We start from the raw sequence: 13841 nt of genomic DNA on the forward strand, positions 1-13841 counted from the left end.
CCTCTCCTTCCTTCCATGCCTCTACTCCTCCCCAGCATCACCTTCCCCTCTCCTTCCTTCCATGCCTCTACTCCTCCCCAGCATCACCTTCCCCTCTCCTTCCTTCCACGCCTCTACTCCTCCCCAGCATTACCTTCCCCTCTCCTTCCTTCCATGCCTCTACTCCTCCCCAGCATTACCTTCCCCTCTCCTTCCTTCCATGCCTCTACTCCTCCCTCGCATCACCTTCCCCTCTCCTTCCTCCCACGCCTCTACTCCTCCCTAGCCTTACCTTCCCCTCTCCTTCCTCCCACGCCTCTACTCCTCCCTAGCCTTACCTTCCCCTCTCCTTCCTCCCACGCCTCTACTCCTCCCTAGCCTTACCTTCCCCTCTCCTTCCTCCCACGCCTCTACTCCTCCCTCGCATCACCTTCCCCTCTCCTTCCTTCCACGCCTCTACTCCTCCCTAGTATCACCTTCCCCTCTCCTTCCTTCCACGCCTCTACTCCTCCCTCGCATCACCTTCCCCTCTCCTTCCTTCCACGCCTCTACTCCTCCCTAGCATCACCTTCCCCTCTCCTTCCTTCCACGCTTCTACTCCTCCCTCGCATCACCTTCCACTCTCCTTCCTTCCACGCCTCTACTCCTCCCTCGCATCACCTTCCCCTCTCCTTCCTTCCACACCTCTACTCCTCCCTAGCCTTACCTTCCCCTCTCCTTCCTCCCATGCCTCTACTCCTCCCTCGCATCACCTTCCCCTCTCCTTCCTTCCACGCCTCTACTCCTCCCTAGCATCACCTTCCCCTCTCCTTCCTTCCACGCCTCTACTCCTCCCTCGCATCACTTTCCCCTCTCCTTCCTTCCATGCCTCTACACCTCCATAACATTACCTTCCCCTCTCCTTCCTCCCACGCCTCTACTCCTCCCTCGCATCACCTTCCTCTCTCCTTCCTCCCACGCCTCTACTCCTCCCTCACATCACCTTCCCCTCTCCTTCCTTCCACGCCTCTACTCCTCCCTAACATTGCCTTCCCCTCTCCTTCCTTCCACGTCTCTACTCCTCCCTAGCATTGCCTTCCCCTCTCCTTCCTTCCACGCCTCTACTCCTCCCTGGCATCACCTTCCCCTCTCCTTCCTTCCACGCCTCTACTCCTCCCTGGCATCACCTTCCCCTCTCCTTCCTTCCACGCCTCTACTCCTCCCTGGCATCACCTTCCCCTCTCCTTCCTTCCACGCCTCTACTCCTCCCCAGCATCGCCTTCCCCTCTCCTTCCTTCCACGCCTCTGCTCCTCCCTGGCATCACCTTCCTCTCTCCTTCCTCCCACGCCTCTACTCCTCCCTCGCATCACCTTCCCCTCTCCTTCCTTCCACGCCTCTACTCCTCCCCAGCATTACCTTCCGCTCTCCTTCCTTCCGCGCCTCTACTCCTCCCTAGCATTACCTTCCGCTCTCCTTCCTTCCGCGCCTCTACTCCTCCCTAACATTACCTTCCCCTCTCCTTCCTTCCGCGCCTCTACTCCTCCCTAACATTACCTTCCCCTCTCCTTTCTTACATGCCTCTACTCCTCCCTAACATTACCTTCCCCTCTCCTTCCTTACATGCCTCTACTCCTCCCTAACATTACCTTCCCCTCTCCTTCCTTACATGCCTCTCACTTCCTTTCCTCTCGGCTTTTCTTCCTGTCTTTCTATACATCTTTCCTTTTCTTACCTTTTCCCCCTTCACTTCTTCTTTACTTACCTCTCCTTTTCCTCCCTGCCTTTCTCCTTCCATTTTCTCCATTCCCTTTCCTCTCCATTACTTGGCTATCCTTTTCCTCTGTTTCCCGTTTTCTCCCTTCCGGTTCTCTTTTCCACTTCTCTTCCAGTCCGCTTCCTTTCCGCTCTCCTTCCCTTCCCCTCCCATTCTGCTTCCCTTCCATTTTCATCCCCTTCTACTCCATTTCCCTTCTCTTCCACTCCCCTCCCCTTCCTCTCTGCTTCTCTTCCAATCCCCTTCCCTTCCACTCCCCTTCCCTTCCACTCCATTTCCCTTCTCTTCCACTCCCCTTCCCTCCCCTTCCATTCTGCTTCCCTTCTCCTTCCATTCCGCTTCCCTTCCATTTTCATCCCCTTCCACTCCCCTTCCCTTCCACTCTATTTCCCTTCCCTTCCACTACATTTTCCTTCTCTTCCACTCTGCTTCTCTTCCACTCTCCTCCCCTTCCACTCCCCTTTCTTGCTTCCCTTGCCTTTTCTTCACTATCCTTCTCTCCTTCCCTGGCTCCTCCCTTCCCTATTTTCCCTTCTCTTCCACTCTCTTCGCTTCCAATTCCCTCCCCATCCAAACTCTCTTTGCTTCCAATCTGCTTTCCTCCCACTCCTCTTCCCTTCCACTTCACTTCACTTCCAATCCCCTTCCCTCCCACTCCCCTGTCCTTCCACTCCTCTTCCCTTCCTCTCTGCTTCCCTTCTACTCCCCTTCCCTTCCCTTCCATTCTCCTCCCCTTCCACTTCCCTTCCCTTTGCTTCCACTTCCCTTTCCTTTCACTACCCTCCCCTTCCACTTCTCTTCCTGTCCAATCAGTATCCTTCCTCTTCAAATCCCCTCCCCTCTTACTCCCCTTCTACTTCCATTCCCCTCCACTCCCCTTTCATTTCCCTTGCACTTTCTTCTCCCTTCCTTTCCTTCCCTCACTTCCCATCCACTTTCTTTGCTTTCTTCCCATCCCTTCTTCTCCCCTTCCATGTTTTTCTCCCCCCCCCCTACCCCCTGTAGCAAACTTGCGCATCAGAGATGGATGCAGATTCCCCCTTTTATTAAAAGTATTCATTTATTCTTTCTTCTCCTTCCCCCTCCCTTTCTGAGAGGCACAGTGACAGATGTGTGTGTGGTAAAAATGTCACAGGCCGGATGCCAGCAGGGAGCCACATGGCTCTGCCCAAGGACCTGCGAATCTCTCACCTCGTAACAGAGATAAGGCAGCTTTTCCCAGGAATTGAAAGAGATTTTAACCTCATAAAACCTAGCAGCGTAGGTGACAGAATTAAATGAACATTCCTCAAGTCAGTTTTTCCCCTATGTTTCATATCTTGAAATATGGAAGACTTACATAAAAACCGGGCACCTCGTCAGATGGCCAATGCGCAGACGGAAGTTCTGATAGGTCTCTCCATTCATTTTGCACGCACTGGGAAGCAAAAACATAGATCTCGTGAACCGTGCGGCCTACAATCTCATAATTCATATCTACATGATCCTTAGACTTATTTGCATAATAAATTAACCGCGGAGAGGTTGCCGCTTGTGCAGCTGGAAAGTTATAGGCCAAAAAATGGATTATGAAAGATGTTGGTTCTAATTCAGAGTTCCGCCCGACGATCCCTCCCTAAACAGAGTATTGGTCAGTTACTGAAAGCCACCCCCCTGCTGGGGGACTTTAAAAAACAGGCTAGCAGGCCTAAAGAGTAAGTTGAAGACAACTCCCATTTGTAACATCAATACCACCTGGGGAGACCCTTTCGCTCTGCAACTTGGATCTGCTTACATCAAAGGCTTAAATGGCAAGTAACTTAACCCTTTAACTTCTCCCTGTTATCATATATATATATATATATCCTAGTTACATCTTTTTCTGTAAATATTTTATTGCACCTGTTTGACTCTTTTAGTAATAAATCTTTCTTTCTGAAAGTGATAGACTGTTTCTAAAGCGCTAAATTGCAATTTACGAATTCCTGCCTCTAAAGAGACTCTACTGTGTTTGTTTAATCCTCTGCCCAATCGGCCTGCGGTGACCGTGTTGGACAGATGACTTTTCAACCATTATAGTGTATATTTGATAAAGAGAGTTTCCTCTTTCTCTGTACAAAAAGGGGTGGTGGCAGTGAAGGGTTAGTTGCGAAATTAACCCGACCCAGTAACAATTGCTCAGGCTGACGGCACATCGATCAGTCGACCATTAGCGGGAAAATCGTTGTGCAGGGTGCAGCTGGGTGTGGCATTGTTACGCACGTGACATCGCGTTTTTAGATCGGCCAGTCCTTCGGTCGCGAGTTTGGTGAGAAGGTCTGGGGTCTGACGCCGCGATCGTGACACCCCCCTCTCTTTTCTTATTTTCTTTCCTCTTCCCTTTCATTGTATTTCTCAGACTAAATGATGAGATCTGACATACGAGCCGCCATTGTGCGCGGCCAGCGGAGAAAATCCCGCAACTAGCAGTGATGTGAAGAGAAGAAACGATACAACTAGATATAAACAGCGATTCCCTATACTCCGTGTGCAATGCATGTAATCAGCTGGGATTGTTGTTCAAGAGACTAAATTTAGGTAGAAGAGCTGACAATCTATTAGGATATAAGGGAGGATACAGGAGGTAGAAGAGCTTACAATCTATTAGGGTATAAGGGAGGATACAGGAGGTAGAGGAGCTTACAATCTATTAGGGTATAAGGGGGGATACAGGAGGTAGAAGAGCTTACACTCTATTAGGGTATAAGGGGGGATACAGGAGGTAGAAGAGCTTACAATCTATTAGGTTATAAGGGGGGATACAGGAGGTAGAAGAGCTTACAATCTATTAGGGTATACGGGGGGATACAGGAGGTAGAAGAGCTGACAATCTATTAAGGTATACGGGGGGATACAGAAGGTAGAAGAGCTTACAATCTATTAGGGTATAAGGGAGGATACAGGAGGTAGAAGAGCTTACAATCTATTGGGGTATACAGGAGGATACAGAAGGTAGAAGAGCTTACAATCTATTGGGGTATACAGGAGGATACAGAAGGTAGAAGAGCTTACAATCTATTGGGGTATAAGGGAGGATACAGGAGGTAGAAGAGCTTACAATCTATTAGGATATAAGGGGGGATACAGAAGGTAGAAGAGCTTACAATCTATTAGGATATAAGGGAGGATACAGAAGGTAGAAGAGCTTACAATCTATTGGGGTATAAGGGAGGATACAGGAGGCAGAAGAGCTGACAATCTATTAGGGTATAAGGGGGGATACAGAAGGTAGAAGAGCTGACAATCTATTAGGGTATAAGGGGGGATACAGAAGGTAGAAGAGCTTACAATCTATTGGGGTATAAGGGGGGATACAGGAGGTAGAAGAGCTTACAATCTATTAGGGTATAAGGGGGGATACAGGAGGTAGAAGAGCTGACAATCTATTAAGGTATACGGGGGGATACAGAAGGGGGAGGAGCTTACAATCTATTAGGTTATAAGGGGGGATACAGAAGGTAGAAGAGCTGACAATCTATTAGGGTATAAGGGAGGATACAGAAGGTAGAAGAGCTTACAATCTATTGGGGTATAAGGGAGGATACAGGAGGTAGAAGAGCTGACAATCTATTAGGATATAAGGGAGGATACAGGAGGTAGAAGAGCTTACAATCTATTAGGGTATAAGGGAGGATACAGGAGGTAGAAGAGCTGACAATCTATTGGGGTATAAGGGGGGATACAAGAGGTAGAAGAGCTTACAATCTATTAGGGTATAAGGGAGGATACAGAAGGTAGAAGAGCTGACAATCTATTAAGGTATAATGGGGGATACAGGAGGTAGAAGAGCTTACAATCTATTAAGGTATAAGGGAGGATACAGAAGGTAGAAGAGCTTACACTCTATTAGGGTATAAGGGAGGATACAGAAGGTAGAAGAGCTTACAATCTATTAGGGTATAAGGGAGGATACAGGAGGTAGAAGAGCTGACAATCTATTAGGGTATAAGGGAGGATACAGGAGGTAGAAGAGCTGACAATCTATTAGGGTATAAGGGGGGATACAGAAGGTAGAAGAGCTGACAATCTATTAGGGTATAAGGGGGGATACAAGAGGTAGAAGAGCTTACAATCTATTAGGGTATAAGGGGGGGATACAGGAGGTAGAAGAGCTTACAATCTATTAGGGTATAAGGGGGGATACAGAAGGTAGAAGAGCTGACAATCTATTAGGGTATAAGGGGGGATACAGGAGGTAGAAGAGCTGACAATCTATTGGGGTATAAGGGGGGATACAGGAGGTAGAAGAGCTTACAATCTATTGGGGTATACGGGAGGATACAGGAGGTAGAAGAGCTTACAATCTATTAGGGTATAAGGGGGGATACAGAAGGTAGAAGAGCTTACAATCTATTGGGGTATAAGGGAGGCTACAGAAGGTAGAAGAGCTGACAATCTATTAGGGTATAAGGGAGGATACAGGAGGTAGAAGAGCTGACAATCTATTAGGATATAAGGGGGGATACAGAAGGTAGAAGAGCTTACAATCTATTAGGGTATAAGGGGGGATACAGGAGGTAGAAGAGCTTACAATCTATTAGGGTATAAGGGAGGATACAGGAGGTAGAAGAGCTTACAATCTATTGGGGTATACGGGAGGATACAGAAGGTAGAAGAGCTGACAATCTATTAGGGTATAAGGGGGGATACAGAAGGTAGAAGAGCTTACAATCTATTAGGGTATAAGGGGGGATACAGGAGGTAGAAGAGCTTACAATCTATTAGGGTATAAGGGGGGATACAGGAGGTAGAAGAGCTTACACTCTATTAGGGTATAAGGGAGGATACAGGAGGTAGAAGAGCTGACAATCTATTGGGGTATAAGGGGGGATACAGGAGGTAGAAGAGCTTACAATCTATTAGGGTATACAGGAGGATACAGAAGGGGGAGGAGCTTACAATCTATTGAGGAATAAGGGGGGAACCATGTTGGAGGGTGTTTGGCCCTATGGGGCCCCAAGCACCCTGCCTGTCAGTCATTGGCCCTCAGATAGGTTACATAAAGTACAGGTGGGAGGGGCTCCGGGGCTGATGTGTGATTTGCAGGGTCCTTCGTTACTGAAGTGGTCACATGATTGGGAAACGTTCTGATTGGTTCCAGATTGTTAGTGAGGACACTGGCTGTAAGAGTCATCTGGGATCGAGAGCCAGCAGCCAAAGTGTTTGGATTGAGTGAAGGATTTCCTCTCTATTTGTGTCCCAAAATTCTGATTTGTCAGCAGATTTCCCCTCACTTTCTGTCCGGATGACAATGGTCACTAGACAAAAAAAAGAGAAGGTGGACCTTCCCAGCAGGGGGCACAGACAGCAATAAAAACCTTTTCTATGGAGCAATAACAATTATGATTTTGTGCTGTCCTTGCATGTATTATAAACAACTGTTCAATTATTCCAACTTCATTATCAGTATGTAAAATATAGCACACAAAAAGAAAAACAACATTTAAAAAACAAACAAAAAAGACAAGATGTAAAAAACAAAAAAAAAAAAACATTATGTAAAAAAAACACAGAACAAACAAAAAAGAAAAGACAATATGTAAAAAAAAACAAAAAGAAAAGACAATATGTAAAAAAACAAACAAAAAAAATACAATTTTTAAAAAAACAAACAAAAAAATGAAAAGACAATATGTAAAAAATAAATAAAAAAAGAAAAGACAATTTGTAAGATAAAAAAGAAATATAATATGTAAAAAAAGAAAAAATGATATGTAAAAAAAACAAACAATATGTAAAAAAACAAACAAAAAAAGACAATTTGCAAAAAAACAAATAAAAAAAGAAAAGACAATATGTAAAAAATAAACAAAAAAAAAAGGAGATAATATGTACAAAAACCAACAGGCAAACTAAAGAGACAATATGTTAAAAAAAAGACAATATGTAAAAGAACAAACAAAATAAAAGAAAAAAGACAGTATGTTAAAAAAAAAAAAAAGAGATAAAAAAGTAAAAAAAAAGAGATACCAAGTAAAAAAAATACCCCCCCTCCAAAAGGTACAAATAAGTACAAAAAAAATAATCAGGGCTCTGCTAATTATCAAATGTCAGTATTTCTGTCCATCATTGTTCACATCCAAACTATTGTATCTAAAGTCTTAATTCCAAAAAAATAATTTGTCCAAGTGTAACAAATATATATACAGTGAAGGAAATGTGTATTTGCTCCCCGGCTGATGTTGAATGTTCGCCCCTCACAGAGAAATGATCGGTCTAAAAATCGAATGTTCGGTGTCAGGGGCGGACTGACAACTCATGGGGCCCCCGGGCAATAGGGGATCATGGGGCCCCTGTGTCCTTGCCCAAACTTAAAAAAGCCTATGAAAAAGGTACCAGGGGCATCTCATGGGGCCCCCTACTGACCCCGGGCCCTCGGGCAGTGCCCGAGTTTCCAAATGGTCAGTCCGCCCCTTTTCGGTGTATTGTAACACTGAGAGACAGAATACAACAACAAATTCAGCAGAAATGCGTCTAACAAATGATGACGGATCTGCATGTTCATGAGGGAAAGAAGGATTTGATCCCCTTCACAAAACATGACTTAGTACTTGGTGGCCAATCCCTTGTTGGCAATCACAGAGGTCAGACGTTTCCTGGAGTTGGCCCCCAGGTTCGCACACATCTCAGGAGGGATTTTGGCCCACTCCTCTTGGCAGATCCTCTCCAAGTCATTAAGGTTTGGTGGCTGATGTTTGGTAACTCAAACTTTCAGCTCCTCCACAGATTTTCAATCGGATGAAGGTCTGGAGACTGGCTAGGCCACTCCAGGACCTTAATGTGCTTCTTCTGGAGCCACTCCTTTGTTGCCTTGGCCGTGTGTTTTGGGTCATTGTCATGCTGGAACACCCATCCACCACCCATTTTCAATGGCCTGGCTGAGGGAAGAAGGTTCTCACCCAAGATTTGAGGGTACATTGCCCCGTCCATCGTCCCTTTGATGCGGTGCAGTTGTCCTGTCCTCTTAGCAGAAAAACAACCCCAAAGCAGAATGTTTCCACCACCATGTTTCACAGTTGGGATGGTGTTCTTGGGGTCATAGGCAGCATTCCTCCTCCTCCAAATACGGCCAGTTGAGTTGATGCCAAAGAGCTGGATTTTGGTCTCCTCTGACCACAACACTTCCCACCAGTCCTCCTCTGCATCATTCAGATGTTCAGTGGCAGACTTCAGACGGGCCTGGACATGGGCTTTCTTGAGCAGAGGGACCTTGCGGGCACTGCAGGATTTCAGTCCTTGTCGGCGTAGTGTGTTACCAATTGTTTTCTTGGTGACTGTGGTCCCAGCTGCCTGGAGATCATTGACAAGATCCTCACATGTAGTTCTGGGATGATTCCTCACTGTTCTCATGATCATTGACACTCCACGAGGTGAGATCTTGCATGGTGCACCAGACCTAGGGAGACTGACACTTGTTTTGTGTTTCTTCCATTTGTGAATGATTGCACCAACTGTTGTCACCTTCTCACCAAGCTGCTTGGCCATAGTTTGGTAGCCCAGTCCAGCCTTGTGTAGGTCTACCATCTTGTCCCTGACATCCTTGGACAGCTCTTTGGTCTTTGCCATGGTGGAGAGTTTGGAATCTGATGGTCTGATGGCTCCTGTGGACAGGTGTCTTTTATACAGGTAACACAATGAGATTAGCAGCACTCCCTTTAAGAGACTACTTCTAATCTCAGCTTGTTACCTGTATGAGAGACACCTGGGAGCCAGAAATCCTGCTGAATGATAGGGGATCAAATCCTTCTTTCCCTCATGAACATGCAGATCCGTCATCATTTGTTAGACGCACTTCTGCTGAATTTGTTGTTGTATTCTGTCTCTCAGTGTTACACCGAACATTCCATTGTTAGACCGATCATTTCTGTGTGAGGGGCGAACATTCCATTGTTAGACCGATCATTTCTGTGTGAGGGGCGAACATTCAACATCAGCAGGGGAGCAAATACGCATTTCCTTCACTGTACTATATTTCTAAAGATGCCTTTAGCGTCAGGCTCAATAGCTTTTGTTATTGTTATGGGTTATTTGTGTCCTTAAAATGTCCTTGCACCTTCCAGCTCATCATCTTTAACTTGTGTACTTATCGGAATATTCCATTGTAATTCCTTGTACACCTGCCAGGCGGGCACCTGACACCTGAGAGCCGGGCGCAGTGTTTGTCCTCTCCACAATTCTCTTCCTTCCTATAAGAAGAGAATTTTCCTGAACAGATAATATCCTGAATTCCCTCCGGGCAGAAGACACACCATGGACCTGGTTCTGAAGGCGCTGCTTCTTCTCGGAAACCTTACGCTGCTTGTCGCCATTCCAATCATTCCTTCCACTCGGGATATTAATGAGGCTGTTTCGGAAATTATCCGTGATTACAATGGTGCCTCTGCTGGGAAATACCTCTACAGACTATTTCAGGCTGGAGACCGAGCGGTAAGTGGCACTATATCTCTCCAAGCGGTAAGTGGCAAAATATCTCTCCAAGCGGTAAGTGGCACTATATCTCTTCAAGTGGTAAGTGGCACTATATCTCTTCAAGTGGTAAGTGGCACTATATCTCTTCAAGCGGCAAGTGGCACTATATCTCTTCAAGCGGTAAGTGGCGCTATATCTCTTCAAGCGGTAAGTGGCACTAAATCTCTTCAAGCACTAAGTGGCACTATATCTCTTCAAGTGGTAAGTGGCACTATATCTCTTCAAGTGGTAAGTGGCACTATATCTCTTCAAGCGGTAAGTGGCACTATATCTCTTCAAGCGGTAAGTGGCACTATATCTCTTCAAGCGGTAAGTGGCACTATATCTCTTCAAGCACTAAGTGGCACTGTATCTCTTTGAGCACTAAGTGGCACTATATCTCTTCAAGCACTAAGTGGCACTATATCTCTTCAAGCACTAAGTGGCACTGTATCTCTTCAAGCACTAAGTGGCACTGTATCTCTTCAAGTAGTAAGTGGCACTATATCTCTTCAAGCACTAAGTGGCACTGTATCTCTTCAAGCACTAAGTGGCACTGTATCTCTTCAAGCACTAAGTGGCACTATATCTCTTCAAGTAGTAAGTGGCACTATATCTCTTCAAGCACTAAGTGGCACTATATCTCTTCAAGCACTAAGTGGCACTGTATCTCTTCAAGCACTAAGTGGCACTGTATCTCTTCAAGTAGTAAGTGGCACTATATCTCTTCAAGCACTAAGTGGCACTGTATCTCTTCAAGCACTAAGTGGCACTGTATCTCTTCAAGCACTAAGTGGCACTATATCTCTTCAAGTAGTAAGTGGCACTATATCTCTTCAAGCGGTAAGTGGCACTATATCTCTTCAAGTGGTAAGTGGCACTATATCTCTTCAATCGGTAAGTGGCACTGTATCTCTTCAAGCGGTAAGTGGCACTATATCTCTTCAATCGGTAAGTGGCACTATATCTCTTCAAGCACTAAGTGGCACTATATCTCTTCAAGTAGTAAGTGGCACTATATCTCTTCAAGCGGTAAGTGGCACTATATCTCTTCAAGTGGTAAGTGGCACTATATCTCTTCAATCGGTAAGTGGCACTGTATCTCTTCAAGCGGTAAGTGGCACTATATCTCTTCAATCGGTAAGTGGCACTATATCTCTTCAAGCGGTAAGTGGCACTATATCTCTTCAAGCACTAAGTGGCACTGTATCTCTTCAAGCACTAAGTGGCACTGTATCTCTTCAAGCACTAAGTGGCACTATATCTCTTCAAGTAGTAAGTGGCACTATATCTCTTCAAGCGGTAAGTGGCACTATATCTCTTCAAGTGGTAAGTGGCACTATATCTCTTCAATCGGTAAGTGGCACTGTATCTCTTCAAGCGGTAAGTGGCACTATATCTCTTCAATCGGTAAGTGGCACTATATCTCTTCAAGCACTAAGTGGCACTATATCTCTTCAAGTAGTAAGTGGCACTATATCTCTTCAAGCGGTAAGTGGCACTATATCTCTTCAAGTGGTAAGTGGCACTATATCTCTTCAATCGGTAAGTGGCACTGTATCTCTTCAAGCGGTAAGTGGCACTATATCTCTTCAATCGGTAAGTGGCACTATATCTCTTCAAGCGGTAAGTGGCACTATATCTCTTCAAGCACTAAGTGGCACTATATCTCTTCAAGAGGTAAGTGGCACTATATCTCTTCAAGCAGTAAGTGGCACTATATCTCTTCAAGCAGTAAGTGGCACTAGTTCTATTCATGGGGTAAGTAGAATTTTTCTCCTTCACTGATGTGCATCGATAAGCTGCACTGATGAGGCGGCGCTAATGGGTGTGATGAAACGCGGCGCCCGTCCCCCGCCCCCCGCCCTTCTCACAAACTGTGACCAAGGACCAGCCAATCTCATACTGCGCTCTCACTTGAAAACCAACTCTTCCAGGGACGGGGATATCAGAGGATTATTACATACAGGAACACTCTTCCAAGGACAGGGATATCAGAGGATTATATATACAGGAACACTCTTCCAGGGACAGGGATATCAGAGGATTATATATACAGGAACACTCTTCCAGGGACAGGGATATCAGAGGATTATATATACAGGAACACTCTTCCAGGGATGGGGATATCAGAGGATTATTACATACAGGAACACTCTTCCAGGGACAGGGATATCAGAGGGTTATATATACAGGAACACTCTTCCAGGGACAGGGATATCAGAGGATTATTACATACAGGAACACTCTTCCAGGGATGGGGATATCAGAGGATTATATATACAGGAACACTCTTCCAGGGACAGTGATATCAGAGGATTATATATACAGGAACACTCTTCCAGGGACAGGGATATCAGAGGATTATATATACAGGAACACTCTTCCAGGGACAGGGATATCAGAGGACTATTACATACTGGAGCACTCTTCCAGGGATGGGAATATCAGAGGATTATTACATACAGGAACACTCTTCCAGGGACGGGGATATCAGAGGATTATATATACAGGAACACTCTTCCAGGGACAGGGATATCAGAGGATTATATATACAGGAACACTCTTCCAGGGACAGGGATATCAGAGGACTATTACATACTGGAGCACTCTTCCAGGGATGGGGATATCAGAGGATTATTACATACAGGAACACTCTTCCAGGGACAAGGATATCAGAGGATTATATATACAGGAACACTCTTCCAGGGACAAGGATATCAGAGGATTATATATACAGGAACACTCTTCCAGGGACAGGGATATCAGAGGATTATATATACAGGAACACTCTTCCAGGGACAGGGATATCAGAGGATTATATATACAGGAACACTCTTCCAGGGACAGGGATATCAGAGGGTTATATATACAGGAACACTCTTCCAGGGACAGGGATATCAGAGGATTATTACATACAGGAACACTCTTCCAGGGACGGGGATATCAGAGGATTACATATACAGGAACACTCTTCCAGGGACAGTGATATCAGAGGATTATATATACAGGAACACTCTTCCAGGGACAGGGATATCAGAGGACTATTACATACTGGAGCACTCTTCCAGGGATGGGAATATCAGAGGATTATTACATACAGGAACACTCTTCCAGGGACGGGGATATCAGAGGATTATATATACAGGAACACTCTTCCAGGGACAGGGATATCAGAGGATTATATATACAGGAACACTCTTCCAGGGACAGGGATATCAGAGGATTATATATACAGGAACACTCTTCCAAGGACAGGGATATCAGAGGATTATATATACAGGAACACTCTTCCAGGGACGGGAATATCAGAGGATTATTACATACAGGAACACTCTTCCAGGGACGGGGATATCAGAGGATTATTACATACAGGAACACTCTTCCAGGGATGGGGATATCAGAGGATTATATATACAGGAACACTCTTCCAGGGACAGTGATATCAGAGGATTATATATACAGGAACACTCTTCCAGGGACAGGGATATCAGAGGATTATATATACAGGAACACTCTTCCAGGGACAGGGATATCAGAGGACTATTACATACTGGAGCACTCTTCCAGGGATGGGAATATCAGAGGATTATTACATACAGGAACACTCTTCCAGGGACGGGGATATCAGAGGATTATATA

Source organism: Staurois parvus, unplaced genomic scaffold (genome assembly GCF_062004578.1).
Source record: "Staurois parvus isolate SC_StPar_1 unplaced genomic scaffold, SC_StPar_1.0 ptg000016l, whole genome shotgun sequence".
In the NCBI taxonomy this organism is placed as follows: Eukaryota; Metazoa; Chordata; class Amphibia; order Anura; family Ranidae; genus Staurois; species Staurois parvus.